This window comes from Artemia franciscana, chromosome 5, assembly GCF_032884065.1.
Source record: "Artemia franciscana chromosome 5, ASM3288406v1, whole genome shotgun sequence".
In the NCBI taxonomy this organism is placed as follows: domain Eukaryota; kingdom Metazoa; phylum Arthropoda; class Branchiopoda; order Anostraca; family Artemiidae; genus Artemia; species Artemia franciscana.
Genome location: NC_088867.1, coordinates 48,924,161 through 48,943,921, shown reverse-complemented (window position 1 = coordinate 48,943,921; position 19,761 = coordinate 48,924,161). Strand labels below are relative to the sequence as shown.

The following is a 19,761-nucleotide window of genomic DNA, read 5'->3' as shown; positions in this document are numbered from 1 at the left end:
CCAATTCGATTAGCATTTGCAACCACCATCAACAAAGCTCAAGGGCAATCACTAGAAAAATGCGGTATAGATCTTAATACAGATTGCTTTACCAATGTACAATTGTATGTTGCATCTTTGAGGGTCGGGTAAACCTGACAATCTATTTATACGCACAGACAATGGGACAGCGAAGACTGTTGTATATTCACAAGTTTTACGTAGTTAATTTGTATTGTATCTATCTATCTATATAAAAACGAGTTGTGTGTATGCATGTTTGTTTGTTTGTAAATAAGAGCGTTTGCATATGACGTCATTATTAGTACATACGGCTTTGTATATGGACAGACAATGGGAAAGCCAAGAATGTTGTATATTCGCAATTTTTACGTGGTTTGAAACACATATATAAATCTATCTATATTCACAGGTGGGACACAGGGACACAACTACAATGGCGCGTAACGACTTACGCGCGCGGGGAAGCTTGGGGGGGGGGTGGCGCGAAGCGCCCCACCAACTAGGTGTTTTTTAAATTGAAATCTTAAAAGTGAAATTAAAATCTTATATCTAAGTTGTTCGATAAAAAATTGAAAGCATACATCTTCTACTTTTATCTGAGGTATCGGACGATTTTTTTTGGGACAGGATTTAAAACATTTTGAAACCAAAATTTTTAGGCCACAGTTTAAAAAATTTTCCTCAAAGAGGTTTTCCTTCAGGCCGATATTTGGTGTGAGACTCCATTCGTCTCATCTACTTCCATTTGTGTGTAATATGTTTTATTATATAATATATATATATATAATATATATATATATATATATATATATATATATATATATATATATATATATATATATATATATTACAAAATATGTATACATGTAATATTATATATGTTACATAATATATATTTTACAGTGTATAAGCTTTATTGAACAATAGGGATAAAGTCAAGCAAGAAAAAAAAATTATCATTGAGTTAACTGCTTTCGGCTAGATATCTGTTCGATCGATATAGATTTATGAAATTATTCTCTTTTGCAGAAACATATCAAAACCAGTATCTCCCCCAAGGGAATGGACTCCTCATTCGCAACGTGTCCAGAGAAGACGCGGGTATTTTCACCTGCCGAGCAAAAGTTGAGCTCACAGCAGATTTTAGTGAAAAAACGAATTTCTTTGAAAGTAAGCATTGATTTCCGAATAACTTTATTCTTTCTATAAAAGTTGTGATTACACTACCAAATATTTGTGAGAAATAAAAAAAAAATTACTGAGATAGTAAAAAATTTAATATTTAATGCCCACTTTGAACGACCAAAATTTTACAATTACCATGATGCTGCTCTTTTTTCTTGCCTATTAATGCCATAAATGAGTAATCTGATCCGATATAGAACAAAGGTTGTAAAAAAAAATCGAAGAAAGTAATATCCACCGAAAAGGTTTTCTATAATCCCTTCTGTTATAATCTAGATGTACCCTTCTTGCCCCTCTCCCGCCTAACCTTTCTTACTCCTATCCTTCTGTTCTTCCTCTCTCTTAACCTCCTGCACCTCTCTCCCTTACTCCCTTTTCTGTCCCATGATGGAGGAAAAAGGGGGAAAGATCTCTCTCTCTCTCTCTCTCTCTCTCTCTCTCTCTCTCTCTCTCTCTCTCTCTCTCTCTATCTCTCTCTCTCTCCTCTCCTCTCTCTCTCTCTCTCTCTCTCTCTCTCTCTCTCGCTCTCTCGCTCTCTCTCTCTCTCTCTCTCTCTCTCTCTCTCTCTCTCTCTCTCTCTCTCTCTCTCTCTCTCTCTCTCTCTCTCTTTCTCTTTCTCTTTCCCCTCTTTCTCTCTCTCTCTCTCTTCATTTTTTACTTTCTTGATATGAAGATTTTCTTTTAAAATCTGGAATTATATTCTCCTGAGTAAGAGCAGAGTTTTGACGATATCCAATAGAGTAATTTTTATTGAAAGTGCTCTATATCTCTCTTGGTCTTTTGTTTCTCCCTTTCCCATCTCCTCTTCTTTTCCAATGTGCATTGTATCTCATATATATGTTTTTTTTTGTTTTTTTTTTTAATGAAAAAAGTATAGGTAAATCGTTTCATTTACAGAGAAGGAGACAAATTATTCTAATTTTTGTCATTTTTTTCTGACTACTGCACGTGCAGCTGCCATCTCTTTAGTCATTGCTTTTCCTCTATTTTCCTTTGTAGCTTAGCTGACTGATTCGACTTGCATCTAAAACACATAATGTAACGTTGTTCCTTTCAACGGAGCACAATTATTTTCTCGTTAATGTCTTTGTAAAAAAAGAAAAAAATACCCAGTATAGTTTTAGTTTCAAAATTTTTGAAGATTCTATAGGGGCATGGATATACACTATCACAAACCTAGGGATTTTTCAATTTCATTTAGCTCGCGACCCCAATTGTTCTTCCAGGTCAATCTGAAGGAAGGAGCAAAAAATGTACCCATTATTTGTTTCCGGTGAACTTGGATGTATATCCCGGGAGAGGGACTTGTAAGTAAGAATCGGTTGCTAGAGGAGGCTCACGAGGGGCTACAAATTTGTGCAAATTGGTACACATCTATGGAATCAGGGACCCATAAATTTCCTGTAATGACTCGCCATCCAATAATAAGCGATCCTGGATGGCGAGTCATTACAGGAAATTTATGGGTCCCTGATGGTATTTTGATCCTGAAAAGTTACAGATAGCTTTATAATACCAACTAGATTACATAAGATAATGTTCCAAGTTTCCATCCGTCACGATGTCTACGATTGAAAAGGATAAAGTTCAACCGGCTGCAAAGTGACATTTAGGGGTCTAGTAAGTAATAATCGGCTGTTAGGTTACAATCATTTTCAGAGATGAGGAGTTTGCAACTTTTGCTTGTTGGTGTACCCATTATTTGTTTCCGGTTGAACCTGATGTCTATCTCGGGAGAGGGACTTGTAAGTAAAAATCGGTTCACTTTAGGCTAGAAATTTGTCAAAATTGGTGCACATTGTATTCGATCCCTGTAAATCTGTCGGTAAGAAAGTTCATATCGATTGTCTATCAATCACTGTAACCTAGAATTAAGATGTTACGCAACGGGTAAAAACGATAATACAAAACAATGAGGTAGTTTCGTAATAATTGATAGAATGTCATCTATGGTATTTTGATCCTGAAAAGCTCCGGATAGTTTTATAATTAATACCAACTAGATTATACAAGATATTGTTCCTAGTTTTCATCCGTTACGATGTCTACGATTGAAAAAGATAATGTTCAACTGGCTGCAAACTCAATTTAGTCCCTTTTTCCGATATTCTTTTGCTGTTGTTTTTTCAACGCTGAAGAATTTGATCATGTGATTACTGATTGTGTTCTTCTTTGAATATGCCGTTTTGAAAGCTTTGATAGTTTTGACAACTTCAGCATTTAACCGATAGCGAAGAAACAAAACCAAAGTGTTGCTCTCGCAACACTTTAATCGGCAAAGCCGGACAAAGGTTGCCGCAACACTTCACGTTGCCCAGGCAACGTAGGTCTAGTTTTTTTTTGTTTCGGTGCCATCTAGGAAGCCGGAGGAGGAATTTGCAATATCTGAAATAAGCCGTACGTAGAGTACGTCGATCTTTCTTACGAAACAGATGAGCCATGCCTGATAAAAACAAAAGAACAGGAGCGTAATAAGCGTTATAAATCATGCACAAACCGTTGCGGTTGTAACAGCTTTTGTTTGGGGATATTTTTCCGTAAGCGAAGCCGTAGGTTTTTCACGGCATGATTCACTAGGGATGAACAGGTAGTGGAAAGTGTTGGGCCGAAACACAGACCAAGCCAACGAACTAAAGAAGAACATGGCAGAACTGCAGTCCCAGCAACAAATGGAGCGACCGCATAAGGGCTATTAAAACAAATAAACTCGCATTTAGACGCATTAACTGACAGTCCAATCTTAAATAGTTCATTGGTTAATATACTAAAATTAGAAAGCAATCCACGGCGAGTCCGGGCAACAAGAAGAATGCCATCGGCACATGCAATAGAAGACAAACCAATATTACCGTAAAAAACAGAACTTCTAAGGGGACGCAGGCACGATGCAAGTACGCATTTAAATATACTAGGAGACAATACGGCACCTTGCCGAACTCCCTTAATAATTTTTACCGGGTCAGATATTCGGCCATTCCAGGTAACTTGAATTTTAGACTTTGAATACCAAGAAGACAATAAACTTAGTACGGAAGGATTAACATCTGAAGACGCAAGGGAAAATAGAGCCTGGGAGTGCACAATATTGTCGAAAGCTCTAGAAATATCAACAGTAAGACAGTATAAAGACATTTTAGTTTTTACGGGATCTTTCATGATTCGGCTTAAAACATGATGTGCATGGGAGCAGTTGTAATATGCATTCCTTCAGGGCCGATGTTACCCACATCGGTCCTCATAATTTGTCCTCTACAAATTAAAATAAAGTTTAATTAAGACATTAATTGACTATAAAGAGTTTTAATGGTTTTCATCGTGATAGCCATATCCTTTTTTCACTTCAAGTCATATTTTTCCAGTGAAGTGCCTGAAGATAAATTGCAAATTCTGGTTACTGGCGACATTGGACCGGTTGAATTTTGCAATACTGACACCATCAAATCTGTGCTTAAAGACCAATTCGAAGCTCGAAAATTAGGAAAATACACCGTCCTCCAGAAAGGATTTTCTATTACGTTTTTCCAAGGTAAAAAAAAATGTCGGAGGGTTGACAAGTTTTTACATTTCTTATTATTTTTCATAATTTTTAATATAGATTTTTCGACCAGTGTCGCATAAAGGTCTTCTGACAACCGGCGCGGAATTTTTTGGGTGTGTTATATTTTGCTTTAATAGCTTGTTTGTTTACATTGATGCATTTTGAGCTAGTATATTAGCTAATATAGTTCCAATTTGTTGTAAAAAAAAAAAAAAAAAAAAAAAAAAAAAAAAAAAAAAAAAAAAAAAAAATTCCAGTTGCGATTCCCTTGGTTCTGAAACTTTTATTGAGGTGTCTTCACGGCCTGAAATTTTAATGAGATCTTCCATTTTATCTATTGAATAATATATTCTAAAGGATCGCTATTAGAAGAGATAAGCAGAGAGCTCAGATTCTTAAAACAATTACTGTGCTGCACATGCTGTCGCGATAACTGACAAGTACCATATTTTTTCTATACTTTCGAAAGGAATGGCTTTAAACAAAAGAAAGCAGTGGCAGAAAATAATGGATTTTCAGAATGGTAAAAATTGATCACAACATGATCGATTTGTTGTAAAAAAAAAAAAAAAAAAAAAAAAAAGAGATGAAGAATCCCTTACAAGATTTATTTCCAGTTGCGATTCCCTTGGTTCTGAAACTTTTATTGAGGTGTTTTCACGGCCTGAAATTTTAATGAGATCAAAAAAAGAGAACATTTCACACTAAGAATCAATACAACCATTTTTTTTTCAATACAACATTCTTTGTCGCTGATGAGCTCCCTTTGTCAACAAGTCAAAATTTGGTATCTACTTGTCCTTTCCGTCCAATGTTCCCTCACAGTTTCAGCTAGTTCGCTTAAGGCGTTAAAAAAAGGGTGAAAGTTCCCACTTAATACTCTTAAATGTTCCCGAGTTATTGCATATACGCCATATTGACATTCATAATGCACATAATGTCTCCTGAATTAGTTCAATATAGCTCTCGATATTCACTCGAAATTTTTATTTAATGCTGTTAGTTGTTACTGAAATATTATAAATGCGCCCTCTTTTTACCTTTATGTACACAGTTGCTTTTGACTTTGTTGTAAAATGTTTGTTTATTCCCTGAAAGTGTCTACTGTGGTCCATGGAACTTCCTGAGATACTGTCAATATGTCTTTTTGGCAACCTTGATGCACATAGTGCGTTTTTACTGTTAGTTGTTCCTGAAATATTATAAATGTGCCCTTTTTTTAACTTTATGTACACAGTTGCTTTTGACTTTGTTATACAATGTTTGTTTATTCCCTGAAAGTTTCTACTGTGGTCCATGGAACTTCCTGAGATACTGTCAATATGTCTTTTTGGCAACCTTGATGCACATAGTGCGTTTTGATTTTGATCAGTACCATCTGTACAATTATCTGAAAGTCGACTTAATACCCTAAGAAGTTGCTGAGATATTTTTGATATGCCCCTTTTTCAACCTGAATGCAGGTAGTATCTTATCGTTGAATTCAATTTGCTCTCTGATCATTCCTTGTAAGTTAAACTTGATATCAAAAGCTGTTCGTGACAGGTTGCGGATACTGTCTTTTGACAATTTGTTCGGGATTTATCTCAACATGCACCGAAGGTTTCAGCTTAATACTTTAAGCAATTCTTGTTATATTATATCAACTTTAAGCGATTCTTGTTATATTATAGGTTCATCATTTTGACGAAATGGATGCACAGAGTGTCTTTCGATTTAGTTTAGAATCCTCCCCCAACATCCTCTGAAAGCGTCTACTAAATATTCTTAGCCGCTCTTGATATTTTGCAGACGCGCCCTTTCGACTACTTAGGTGTATATAGTATACTTTGATTTTGTTCGACACCCTCCTCACCAATGATTGAAGGTTTCAACTTAATACCCTTAGAAATTACTAAGATATTGGAGATGTGCTCTTTTGACTACCTGGATGCACATATATTCTTATGATTAGAAAACGGCTCTTAGAAAATGTAATTTTTTAAATCACACCTTATCTACCCACGAAAGTTTTCGCCCAGCAAATTTCTTTTGCGCCAAAAACTAATCCATACTACCCCCGCCCCTCCTTAGGTAGTGCTCATTTTCACATTTAGCATATTCTCTTGTATTGACTAATTCAGTTTTAATGAACACGTTTGTATCTGTGCTTTTCCTATATCACAAAATGTTCCAGGAAAGTCTAAAAGGATTTGTTAATAGCAAGCATAATTACATGAGAAGAAAAAAGGTCTTGACCAGAGATCGCAACCATCTTTAGGTTTTCGCTCTTGTAATGTATTTAGCCAGTCTTCAAAATTTATCCTTTTATAAATTTTTTAGTTCGGAAAAACATATTGTCTATTGTCTGCAAATGATTGACTTTCCTTTTCTTTTCTAGATAATGAAATAGCTGGGCAGTAAATTTGTGGCATTAAAACTCTGTATAAGCCTGTTTTCTGTTGCATTCGTCTTTTTGTGTATAGACGCTTATTTTTACATAAAAAGACAGTGCAGCAGAACTGGTTTCTTATAATTTTAAAGTTTAAATAAAAAAAAAACAAGGGTTCTAAACCTCAAGTTAAATAGAATCTCAGTAAAAGTCACTTATATTTTTTTGCTCTCCTTTTTATATTTTACTAAAAAAATAGAACCCTTAAAAAAAATTTTAATCAATTTTCTTTTTTGCTCATCCTTCACCTAACGAATTTACTGCTCATTGAAGCTGTGCAATTATGTGGCCTCTGCTCCTGCCAAAGAACCTCTTCCTGACTCAACATACAAGAACATTTTTTTATTTTATATTTTAATATAAATTTAATCAATAAAATATTGTTTCTTTGTATTCGTGCAAACTGCTTGTTGTTCTTAGAGCTAGGGATAGTTCATAGGGACGGATTACAAGATAGAAAAAATTAAAATAAATACATAACTATGTTAATCAAAACAATGAATGAAGAGCACTTACTATACACGAACAACTATTGTATACTTTTAACTTTAAGCATCCCATTTTAAGAAGGGGATGCCATGAAGGAAAAGTGATATTGTGGTTATGTTTCAAAAACAGTTTTGACAGACCTATTTTGGGCCCGCCATTTTATATTTGCGGATTAATGCTAAACTTAAAAAATGTAGCTAGGACTTTTTTATATATAGAGTGAACCTGATAAAGGAAAGGGGATCTTGCTTGTCCAAAAACCCCAATGCCAGGGTTTACTGTATCTATATGCTTACTAATGGCGAAATAATAATAACTATAAAATGACTAAAATAATTCATTCTTTCAAATATATTGACCATCGAGTAAAGAATAATTTCAATTGAAAATATATTGCGTATTCATTGAAGAGCCAATGCTACTAATTGTTTTGGGGAGTTAAATGAGAATTGCATAACTTATATTAATGGCCTTTTCCGTTTCTTTTTGTGCTGGATTTCTTCATTCAATGTAGTCTGTTTGGTTTAAGATTGTTAACTTAGAGGATTCGACTTATGCCCGCTCTGATCTCTAAAATTGTGTCTTTTCTTTCGCGAAAATGCATCGTTTTCATGCATTGAATTTTTAAATGAAATAACAGTGTATACAGTACTTTTGCGTTGACGATAGCTTCTGGTCTATGGATGAGCATCCTAACCCCAAAAAACCTTTGGGCGTTTTCATGAGTATCTAGGCTTGTATGAGAAGCCTAGAGGAAAATTTTAAGACCCGAATAAATTATTGAAAAAGAATTTTGATCATCCTTCAAAAGAACTATGCAGTAAGGTCGTGGAAATATGGTATATATTTTATGACATTTTCCAAAATGTTGAAGATTAGCAAAAATATATATAAAACGCTTTTTAAACCGTCGATTGTTGAAAAGACGTTATACTTTTGACTGTGGGGGAGACCTGTACTTAACGCTTTCGGTCTGTAAAACTCGTGAAAATTTGGTTATAATAGATTTTGAGTTGATTGTAAATCGAAAGTAACTCTAGAACAAAAGAGGTTATAGCATTAAGTGTTAATTATTTATAGCATAAGAGCAATAGCATTTTTCATAAGCTTACTATATGAGTGGGATTGAATATTAAACATATTCCAATTTTTGGAATAGACCCTAAATCTCTTATTTAAAGATGCAAACCAGTGTTGTCGGCTATGTCATACCACATCTGAAAACTTATACAATTATTGAAAAATCTTAACTCGAGTATAGAATATGAAAAATAGATTCTTAAGAATGTCGAAATTTTAGTTATTTTAGAAACACTGCATAGAGGTCAGAATCGAAATCCTACGGGCAACACAGTAAAATTCTACGGTTGAATCATAGGGTTTCATTGTCACGTGACACATCCGACATCGTTTATTGCTTGATAGCCAATGATTAACGCAGGGGTTGGGGGTAAACTAAATAAAAAAAAAAAATTTTCAAGTGAAAATAATTAGGAATTTAAAACTAAAAAAGAACCGAAATTATCCCGTATATGAGGGAGGGGGGATACTCCATCCTCATTTCCTTGTTTTTGACAATAAAGTAGTAAAGTTCTTTAAAATACTTCTTTTTCAAATTCAACGGGCTTTGTGTTTGATCACTCTTTCTTAAAGAACTACGACACAAAGTCAAACGTTAGTGTAAAGAGCAGGGGATTCAACAGAGTAGTGCCCGTGAAATACACGATAATTTCTGTTCGATTTAAGATTTAACTTTGCTTCCTACTTTCAGTTGAAAAAAAAAATAGTTTTTCTTTTATTACCGATCGTATTTCAAATCATGCCTGGGAATCCGCCTCCCTCCTCTATCGGAAGTTCTTCCCAGGATGTTTCCTCCCTATGAAAAATTATCCGCTTGAAAAATACCCCCACAGAAAATTTCCTTCCTATTACCAAATATTTCTGTATATTTTCCAACACCAAATAACAAATAAACAGTGGGTAAATTGCACAAATTACATCCATTCCGTCAGGGATAACGGGAGTTCATGCCATCCCTATGTTTGAATGAGCCCTCTTTCGATCTTTCAGAACTATTGATTCGGGACGATTAGCCCTGGAAAAAAAAAAACAAGCATCTGTGATTTATCTTCTGGCAAAAAGACAAAAATCAAAAATTCCACATAAAGTATATAGGAGCTTGAGAAAGGCTCTCCGATGTCCTAAATCTGATGATGTGATTTTTATTGTCGCTTGGGTTTTTGCGGATGTTTCCCTTTTTTCAAAAAACGGACAAATTTTCTCGGGCTTCTAGGTTCTGATGGGTAGCATAATTCTGTTGATGTGTCAATATTTATCAAAATTACTTTTTTAGAGTTTCGGTTACTGTTGGGACGAGTCACTCCTTACTTACAGTTCATTGCTGTGAACTGTTTGCTAAATATTTTTTTTTTCAACCGAATGTAAGCAACAACATTCAAACTTAAACCGAACAGAAATCATTTCGTATATTAGGGAGCTACCCCCTCCTCAATCCCTCACCCTTCACGCTGAAGTGTTTTAGCACTTTAAAAAAGCTTCTCATCAAACAGTTCGTGGTAACGAACTGTAGTAAGGAGCGACCGGGCTCAATAGTAAACGAAACTCTAAAAAAATGGAATTTTGGTGCTAAAAGAAACATCAAAAGAATTTGATTTTTATACTGAGTTTAAATATATAAGTTTAATCAAATTTAGTCTTCGCCATCTAAAGTTACGAGCCTGAGAAAATTTATCTTATTTTGGAAAATAGGGGGATACACCCCCTCCCCCCTAAAAGTCATAGAATCTTAACGAAAGTCACACCATCACATCCAGCGTATCAGAGAACCCAACATTAAAAATTTCAAGCCACTATCTACAAAAATGTGGAATTTCGTATTTTTTGCCAGAAGACAGATCACGGGTGCGTGTTTTTTTTTTCAGGGGTCATCGTAACGAGAAAGCGGTCCTAGAACGTCACAAGAGGACTCATTCTAACGGAAATTAAAAGTTCTAGTGCCCTTTTTAAGTGACCGAAAATTTGGAGGGCACCTAGGCCCCCTCCCACGCTCATTTTTCTCCCAAAGAGACAATGGGAGACATTTTTCTCCCATTTCATACTGTAATAGTTATTGAGAAGTGTACAGACGTTTTCGGGTGATTTTTTTGGTTTGGGGGTGCGGCTGAGGGGAGGGTGCTATGTAGGAGAATTTTTTCTTGGAGGAATATGTCATGTGGGAAAAGAAATTCAATGAAAAGGGTGCGGGATTTTCTAGCATTACTATAAAAAAAAAAAACAATGAAAAAATAAACATGAAGACGTTTTTTCAATTGAAAGTAAGGAGTAGCATTAAAACTTAAAGCGAACAGAAATTATTGTGCACATTAGGGATTCTAAAAATACTTTAGCATAAAGAGCGAGGTATTTAGGAGGAGATAAATACCTCGCTCTTTGTGCGAAAGTATTTTTAATAATTTCAATTATTTATTCTGCGGCCTTTCTAATTCAGGGGCCATTCTTAAAGAATTGGAACAAAACATAGGATTTAGCGTAAAGAGCGAGATATTGACAAGGGGACAAACCCCCTCATATACATATTAAAAACATAAGAATATAAAAGTTTGTTACGGAAGTTAATTCTTAAGTTACGTATATTTTTTCTAATAAAAACGTTCGTTAAAAATTAAAAGTTCTAGTTGTTTTTTTAAGTAACCGAAAAATTGGAGGGCAACTATCATTTGATCAAAACTAAGAGAAAGCCATTTAGCCAAAAAAAGAATTGATAAGCAAATTTCGTTTTAATAATTTATGTGCGGGAGATTTTCCTCCCCGTGTAAAATTCTCTTTGTGGAAAATCCCCTATCACAGAAAATTCCCCTTGAAAAATTCCATATGTTTCCCAATAGCAAACAGAATATGCAAACAATGGGCAAGTTTCTTTCTGTTGACCTAAAAAAGGCACTATAACTTATAATTTCCATTTGAATGAGGCCTCTCTTGATTTTGCCCTCTCTAAGATCATTGGTTCACTGTGATAACCCCTAAGAAAAAAACAACAAATAAACACGCATCCGTGATGTTTCTTCTGGCAAAAAATACCAAATTCCCCATTTCGTAGATAAAATCTTGAAACCTCTACAGTAGTGTTCTCAGACAAGTTGAATCTAATCTTTTGATTTTATTTAAGAACAATTTGGGTTGTTTTCCTATTTTTCTAAAATGAGGCAAAATCCCTCTGGCTTGTAGCTTTTTATGCTTCTTTTAAATAAATAAAAACAAGATTTGTTCAATTGAAAGCAAGGAGCAGTGTTAAAACTTAAAACAAACAGAAATTATTACATCCAAGAGGTATGTTACCCCCTCCTCAACACCTCACTCTTTATGCAAAAGTTTTTGAGTACTTGAATAAAAGCTTCTTATTGCCCTAATTAAGTGAGCTTTGTTTTTCAGGAGTCGGTCTTAAAGAATTGGGACGAAGTTCAAACTTTAGCGTAAAGAGCGGAGTATTGAGGAGGGGGCAACCCCTTTCATATACCTAATGATTTCTGTTCGTTTCAAGTTTTAATGTCGCTCCTTACTTTCACTTGAAAAAACTTGTTTTTCTTTAATTTTTGATCGTTTTTTAAATAAAGTCAGGAAATCTAGTTCCACCTCTACGGAAAAATCCCTCCTCCCCCATAGTTATACCCTTTAGATAACTCGATCCTGATGAAAATTTACACTGGACAATTATTCTTAACATGTCAATACGTGACGGGAATTCAGGCAAACTCCCCAAGTGTAAAATTTCTCCTGACAAATTCACCTCCTGGAAAATTCCCTGGACTTTCCTTCCCATGAAAAATTCTCCCCGTAGAAAATATCCCAGCAGAAAATTCGTCCCCTCCACCCGGAAAATGTATGAATGTTTTCCAATTGCAAATACTATAGATAAACAATGGGTAAAGTTTATAACGTAAAGACATTTCCCCAGAAGTTGTGAGAGCGTTCATGTTATCTCCTAAGATATAGTTATTCGGCTTTTCAACTATTCTGAACAAAATAGCTTTCTCAAAATTTTGATCAGACGATTTCGAGTAAAAAGGGTCGTGGGAGGGGGTCTAGCTGCCTTCCAATTTTTTGGTCACTTGAAAAGGGCACTAGAATTTCTAAAGTTGGTTTTAATGAGTCCTCTCCCGACATTCTAGGACCAGTGAATCGATACGATCACCACAGGGAAAGCAAGCCAATAAAAACCCAAATAAACCACGCATTCGTGATCTATCTTGTGGCAAAAACTACAAAATTCTCCACTTTCGCAGATAGGAGATTTAGAACGTTTACAGTAGGGTTCTCTGATACGTTGAACCCTCCCGGAAAATTTATGGGTACTTTCCAATTGCAAATACTACAGACAAACAATGAGTAAATTTTATAACGTAGACATTTGCCCGGAAGCTGTGGGGGCGGTCGTGTTATCTCCTAAGATATAGTTATTCAGCTTTTCAACTATTCTGAACAAAATGGCTCTCTCAAAATTTTGATCAGACGATTTTAAGTAAATAGGGTCGTGGGAGGGGATCTAGCTGCCTTCCAATCCTATTGGTCACTTGAAAAGGGCACTAGAATTTCTAATGTTGCTTTTAATGAGTCCTTTTCCAATATTCTAAGCCGTCCTAGCCGAGTCGGTTGGTGCGCTGGATTTGGGATCCTTTGTCTGAAAGGACGCGGGTTCAAATCCCAGTGTACCCAATTGTTCAGTTTGGGACGGGAGTCAGTGGCGTGACTCTGTAAGCTTAGCCAGAGTCGACCCAGCTTTAAATGGGTACCTGGAGAAATCTGGGGAAGGTAAACAGGAAGGGTGTGCGAAAGCACAGGATGGTTGGCCCCCAACCCCTCATTGCACTTCCTGGCTGAAGGGCCAAGAAACGGAGATCAGCACCACTGGTAGGGACTGTAAAGTCTAATGCCGTATCCTTTACCTTACCTTACCTTTTTTCCAATATTCTAGGACCAATGAATCGATACGATCACCACTAGGAAAACAAACCAATAAAAAACCCAAATAAACCACGCATTCGTGATCTATCTTCTGGGAAAAACTACAAAATTTTCCACTTTGGCAGATAGGAGATTTAAAACGTTTACAGTAGGGTTCTCTGATACGTTGAACCCTCTAACTGGAAAATTTATGCATACTTTCCAATTGCAAAAACTATAGATAAACAATGGGTAAATTATATAACGTAAATACATTTCCCCAGAAGGTGTGAGAGGGGGGGTCATGTTATCTCTTAAGATATAGTTATTCGGCTTTTCAACTAATCTGAACAAAATGGCTATCTTAAAATTTTGATCAGACGATTTTGAGTAAAAAGGCTCGTGGGAGGGGGTCTAGCTGCCCTCCAATCCTTTTGGTCACTTGAAAAGGGCACTAGAATTTTTAATGTTGTTTTTTTAGTCCTCTTCCGACATTCTAGGACAAATGAATCGACACGATCGCCACTGGGAAAACAAACCAATAAAAAAACCAAATAAACCACGCATTCGTGACCTTCCTTCTGGGAAAAACTACAAAACTCCTCACTTTCGCAGATAGGAGATTTAAAACTTTTATAGTAGGGTTCTCTGATACGTTGAATCTAGTGGTGTAATTTTCATTCAGATACTATGACTTTCAGGGTTCCTTTTTTCGAAAATTAGGCTCGTAGCCTTTCGTGGATATTAATAAACTTGATGAAACTTGTATAGTTGGAATAAGCATAATGAGTTGATTATTTTGATATAAATAACGACGAAGACCACACTGCTTTTCGATCACAAACACCAAAAACAAGGAGAACAATAGGGAATTTTTTAAGACAATGGGAAACAAATTAGAAGGAATATTTCGGCCCTATGTCCGAGGGCTGTCCTCAGCAATACAAATTAGAAAAAACAACTTACTAGAGGATAAAATTAATAAAACTAAACTGAACAGTTTTTTAAAACAGTCCTAGCATTCTTACTTCAGCAAAGTTCAACCAGGATCGATAAATAAATTGTTATGAAACGAGGCAACTCAATGAAATGAAAGAAAATGATTTAAAAACAGATTTTTACTGCCAGCTTAGCTTTTTTCGCTGCTGATCTTATAGGTCTATTTGTGACAGGTTCTGTGTTAATATCTATTGTTTTTTTTTAATATTTTCTAAGGTCATTTTCAATTAAATTTGTGTATAAAGCATTCAATGAATATTCACCTAAATCCCTATTTAAGGAAATATTATTATTAATCTTAAGTCTGATTTCAATTGCTGCTCGAACTACTTGCTTTATGCCTGGAGCATTGCTAATAATGATGGATTCTTCAAAATGTATTTTGTGGCTAGGATTTTCGAAAACGTGGCTACTTAAAGCAGAATCAAAAGAAACAGAAGTAATATTAGAATTCAGAGCTTTGGTGATATCATCTTTAAGTTGTTGTACGCGTTTCTCGAAATTCTGGTGAGTTCTCCCTACATAGAATTTGCCACATTCGCATGGTATTTGATAGACACCTTTTTGGCGAGTAACTGGAGTCTTGTCTTTACCAGAATTTAGGGGATTTATGGTTGTCAAATTATTGGTAAATACAACATAAAGATTATTTTGTGTGCATACTTTTTTAAGATTTTTAGTGATTTTTGGGATATACGGGAGGTAAATTATGTTTTGGGGCTTATCGGGATTTTCACATGGTAAATTGTCGTTGATTTTATTTGAGTGTCTTTTCACTCTACAGTTAATTGTATTATTAATATATAAAAGAGGATATCCATTTCCAAAAAGAATGCCCCTGATAAAGTCTAGTTCAGCTGTAATGAAGGAATCAGAACAAATATTCCGGGCATGATCTACAAGAGATATTGCGACACCTCTTTTAACTTGTGGGGGGTGGTTTGATTCAAAATGTAAATATCTATTGTTTTGTGTTGGCTTTCTGTAAATAGTAAAATTGAGTTCATCTAAGTTACGAATAATTAGAACATCTAGGAATGAGATTTTATTTGCAATTTCAATTTCTAAGGTAAACTGTAAGTTCCTATCATATATATTAAGGTGATCTAAAAAAAAAACCTAAGTTCATTTTCCCCATAGTTCCAAAGTGAAATTACGTCATCCCTGTAATGTCCCCAAAAGATATGTTTAAAAAAATATGAATTTAATGCCCAATTTTCAATATGCTCTACATAAATATTCGCCAGTAACCCGATATGGGGTATGATAGGATAGTATGATAGGAGTTTACAGTTCACCTTAGAGATTGAAATTGCAAATAAAATCTCATTCCTAGATGTTCTAATTATTCGTAACTTAGATGAACTCAATTTTACTATTTACAAAAAACCAACACAAAACAATATATATTTACATTTTGAATCAAACCACCCCCACAAGTTAAAAGTGGTGTCGCAACATCTCTCGTAGATCGTGCCCTGAATATTTGTTCTGATTCCTACATCACAGCTGAACTAGACTTTGTCAGAGACATGCTTCTTGGAAATGGATATCATCTTTTATTTCTTAATAATATAATTAACCGTAGAGTGAAAAGACACTCCCATAACATCAACGACAATTTACCATGTGAAAATCCCGATAAGCCCCAAAACATAATTTGCCTCCGGCATATCCCAAAAATCACTAGAAATCTTAAAAAGTATTCACAAAATAATCTGTATGTTGTATTTACCAATAATTTGAAAATTATAATTCTCCTAAATTCTGGTAAAGATAAGACTCCTGTTACTCGCCAAAGAGCTGTCTATCAAATACCATGCGAATATGGCAAATTCTACGTAGGAAGAACCCACCAGAATTTCGAGAAACGTGTACAACAACATAAAGATGATATCACCAAAGCTCTGAATTCTAATATTACTTCTGTTTCTTTTGATTCTGCTTTAAGTAGCCACGTTTTCGAAAATCCTAGCCACAAAATACATTTTGAAGAATCCATCATTATTAGCAATGATCTAGGCATAAAGCAAGTAGTTCGAGAAGCAATTGAAATCAGACTTAAGATTAATAATAATATTTCCTTAAATAGGGATTTAGGAGAATATTCACTGAATGCTTTAAACACAAATTTAATTAAAATGACCTTACGAAATATTAAAAAAAAACAATAGATATTAACACAGAACCTGTCACAAATAGACCTATAGGATCAGCAGCGAAAAAAGCTAGGCTGGCATTAAAAACCTGTTTTTAAATCATTTTCTTTCATTTCATTGAATTGCCTCGTTTCATAACAATTTATTTATCAGTCCTGGTTGAACATCGGTGAGGTAAGGATGCTAGGACTGTTTTGAAAAACTGTTCATTTTAGTTTTATCGATTTTATCCTCTAGTAAGTTGTTTATTCTTATATGTATTGCTTAGGTTAGCCCTTGGACATAGGGCCGAAATATTCCTTCTAATTTGTTTCCCATTGTCTTAAAAAATTCCCTATTGTTCTCCTTGTTTTTGGTGCTTATTTTGATATATCTCTGGATATCAGAATTCCATTTTTAAGAGTTTTGGTTACTATTGAGTCGGGTCGCTCCTTACTTACAGTTTGTTACCATGAACTGTTTGAACATTAAACTTATATATTTGGAATCAGCATGAACAGATGATTCTTTTTGTGTTTTTTATTGTCATCAAAATTCCGTTTTTTGGAGTTTCGGTTACTAGTGGAACGAGTCACTTCTTGCTCAAAGTTTGTTAGCATGAATTGTTTGATAGGCCTGACAAAACTGAATGTGAAGCGTTTAAATACCATGCAAATAATTCAACTAGCTATTGATAAGTTTTACTAGTATTCTACTAAGACTGAAAATAGACCATTTTGTAAAAACCTGTAGATTTTCGATTGAATAATGACTGTAAAATTAAATGTTAGATCGCTTACTTCAAGGATAGACCCTCACCCCAAAACTGAACTTCATGAACTATAAAATCCTCAATATTCTTTTTTTTTTCTCGTAGTTTTGAACTCAAAGCTAAAAGAGTGATACCAGCCATGATTTTTTTTTAGAAAAAAAAATTATCATAAAATATTTATTTAAAAACATCATGGGAAAAGGAAAAAACAACACGAAAAAAGGTCAGTCAATAGCATACAACTAGGATAATTTACACTTACCAAAGGTATTTAACTTACTTTCGGTAAGTCTTACTCACCAAAGATAACCGTTCGGGAAGTAGCTTCCCCAAAGTTCTCCCGAGGTATAAACGCAGGACTATTGTTTTGTACATAGTGGGAGATTCGTCGAAATTCTAAAAAGATTTGGATCATATAAAAATTGTAAGCAGTCGAGAATAATTGCCAAGTCAAGAGATTAACAGGAGGAGAATGACAGTAAGCATCTTTTTGAGAATATTATTATATTTTTTGTTATTCTGTCCTGTTTGTCATCATTCTTGTCATCCGTAAATATAACTAGTGCCAGGAAAAATGTCAAATGTGTTTAAAAAAAATACAAATTCTTGTAGCTCAAGCATGGTCTGGGAACAGTTTTTCTGTCTGTCAAATATTGTTTTGGGGCCTTTTATTTCTGGACACCTAAGCTTTGGCGGTATTATTTAGAAGCTTACAATGAATGATGGATAAAAGTAATTTTATAAATTCATTTGTACCATTTTGAGCCCAATTTAAAGAAGTATGTAAAAAAAGAAGAAGAAAAAATAAATGAATCTTTGCTTGTTTATCGCACCAATAATCTGGCAAGAAAAGAAATCCAAAATTTTTCGGTGCTATATTATGTGTTTGGGTCAGAAGAATACTTTTCAGAGCATTTTAGGATAACGTACTTGACTTAATGCTCGTATTGGTGGTCACAATTTGAGAACGACATCTTTCAGTTTGTCATTGAATGATCGTTGGTAATCTTCTGTCATTGATCATTAAGAGAAACTGACCATGGCTGTCCCGTCATATGAGTCGAGGTCTTCCTCGAAGGTCCTCCCAGTCGTGCATACGGAAAGAAAGTGTAGTTGGCCTTTTTACTAGGATGGACAATGACTGAAAAAACCAGCTGGGCTCTTAGAACTTGCTGACTGATTTACAAGTGACAGCAATTGGGTTTCAAAGGCTAATTTTTGCCACTTTTTCTCCTAGACATCTGTCTCAAGACCTTTGACTGGGCTAAGTTTATATTAGCAGACGGAATCAGCGCAGCAGGCTGAGTCCATACAACCTAAAGAGTAACTTGAGTTACTTTGGTTTTGCGAATTCACATCTTTGTTTTGCAGCTAACGTGTAATTTTGACCAAACTAAGAGGCACATTTGCGTCATAATTGACGTGGGGGGCTAGCAATTGAATTTGTACTGTTACCAATCCGGAATCAGTTTCAGTTGACCAAATGCAAGTTCTTTTGGTCGGACTGACCGAAATAGTTCCATATCTGGCCGTTCCTACTATCCTGAGTGATCAAAAATAATGTGTCATAAACTATGTGTTCTGCAAAACACTTGTGGTGCAGCCATTTGTTGTTAATCTTGCAGGAAACAGTTTTTAGGATGTTGTCTTGCATGGCTAATGTAGCACTAGTACATGTAAGTCTCACTTAGTTCTAGACTGAACTAGAGACCATGGCTCTTGCTTCAAAAAATCTTTTTTGTTAAGTGAACTGACAAGACCAATATTATGCCTGTTAACATTTTGCTATTCAGCCCCTAATATATAAAGTGGTGTTTAGCCAGAGTGTTAGGACAGTTGTACAGTTCACCGGCTTTGGTTCTACTGTCTGTTCGAATGGAAATTTAAACGCAGAGGTATCATCAAGGACGTTTAAGAAACAGAAAGGGCATTCCTAAGATTTTTGTGAAAGGTAAGGGGTAAGAGAACAAATTTTAGGCTAAAAAGAAGAAAAAACATATCAATGAAAAAATACTTGATTTTTTTCATACAAAATGAAAGAAACTTCAAGTAAAGAGTAAGAGAAGGCATTTTAGTCTAAAAAGGAATGAAATTTCCTAGCATTATATACTTTTTAGACTTTGAGATGCAGTTTACAAAGCTTGGAGCGAAGAACAGTTCGCTTCATAACTGACGGCGTAGAGGCGGTGCTGCGTAGAAGTAAGATTGATCAAATCGACAACTTCACTTACCTAGAAGGAATTATTAG

General features: G+C 35.0%; 2 long non-coding RNA genes across 2 annotated transcripts; one reads left to right on the top strand and one right to left on the bottom strand.

The window, feature by feature from the left end:
* The first annotated feature begins 2,494 nt into the window (after positions 1 to 2,494).
* Positions 2,495 to 7,550, top strand: LOC136027537 (uncharacterized). The gene is made up of 2 exons (XR_010617625.1): positions 2,495 to 4,714; positions 7,107 to 7,550. It is a non-coding gene; the product is annotated as an uncharacterized LOC136027537 (long non-coding RNA).
* A 2,024-nt stretch (positions 7,551 to 9,574) lies between these two features.
* On the bottom strand, positions 9,575 to 18,077 carry LOC136027536 (uncharacterized). The gene is made up of 2 exons (XR_010617624.1): positions 17,776 to 18,077; positions 9,575 to 9,741 (listed from the first exon to the last, which is right to left on the bottom strand). It is a non-coding gene; the product is annotated as an uncharacterized LOC136027536 (long non-coding RNA).
* Between the last annotated feature and the right edge of the window lie 1,684 nt (positions 18,078 to 19,761).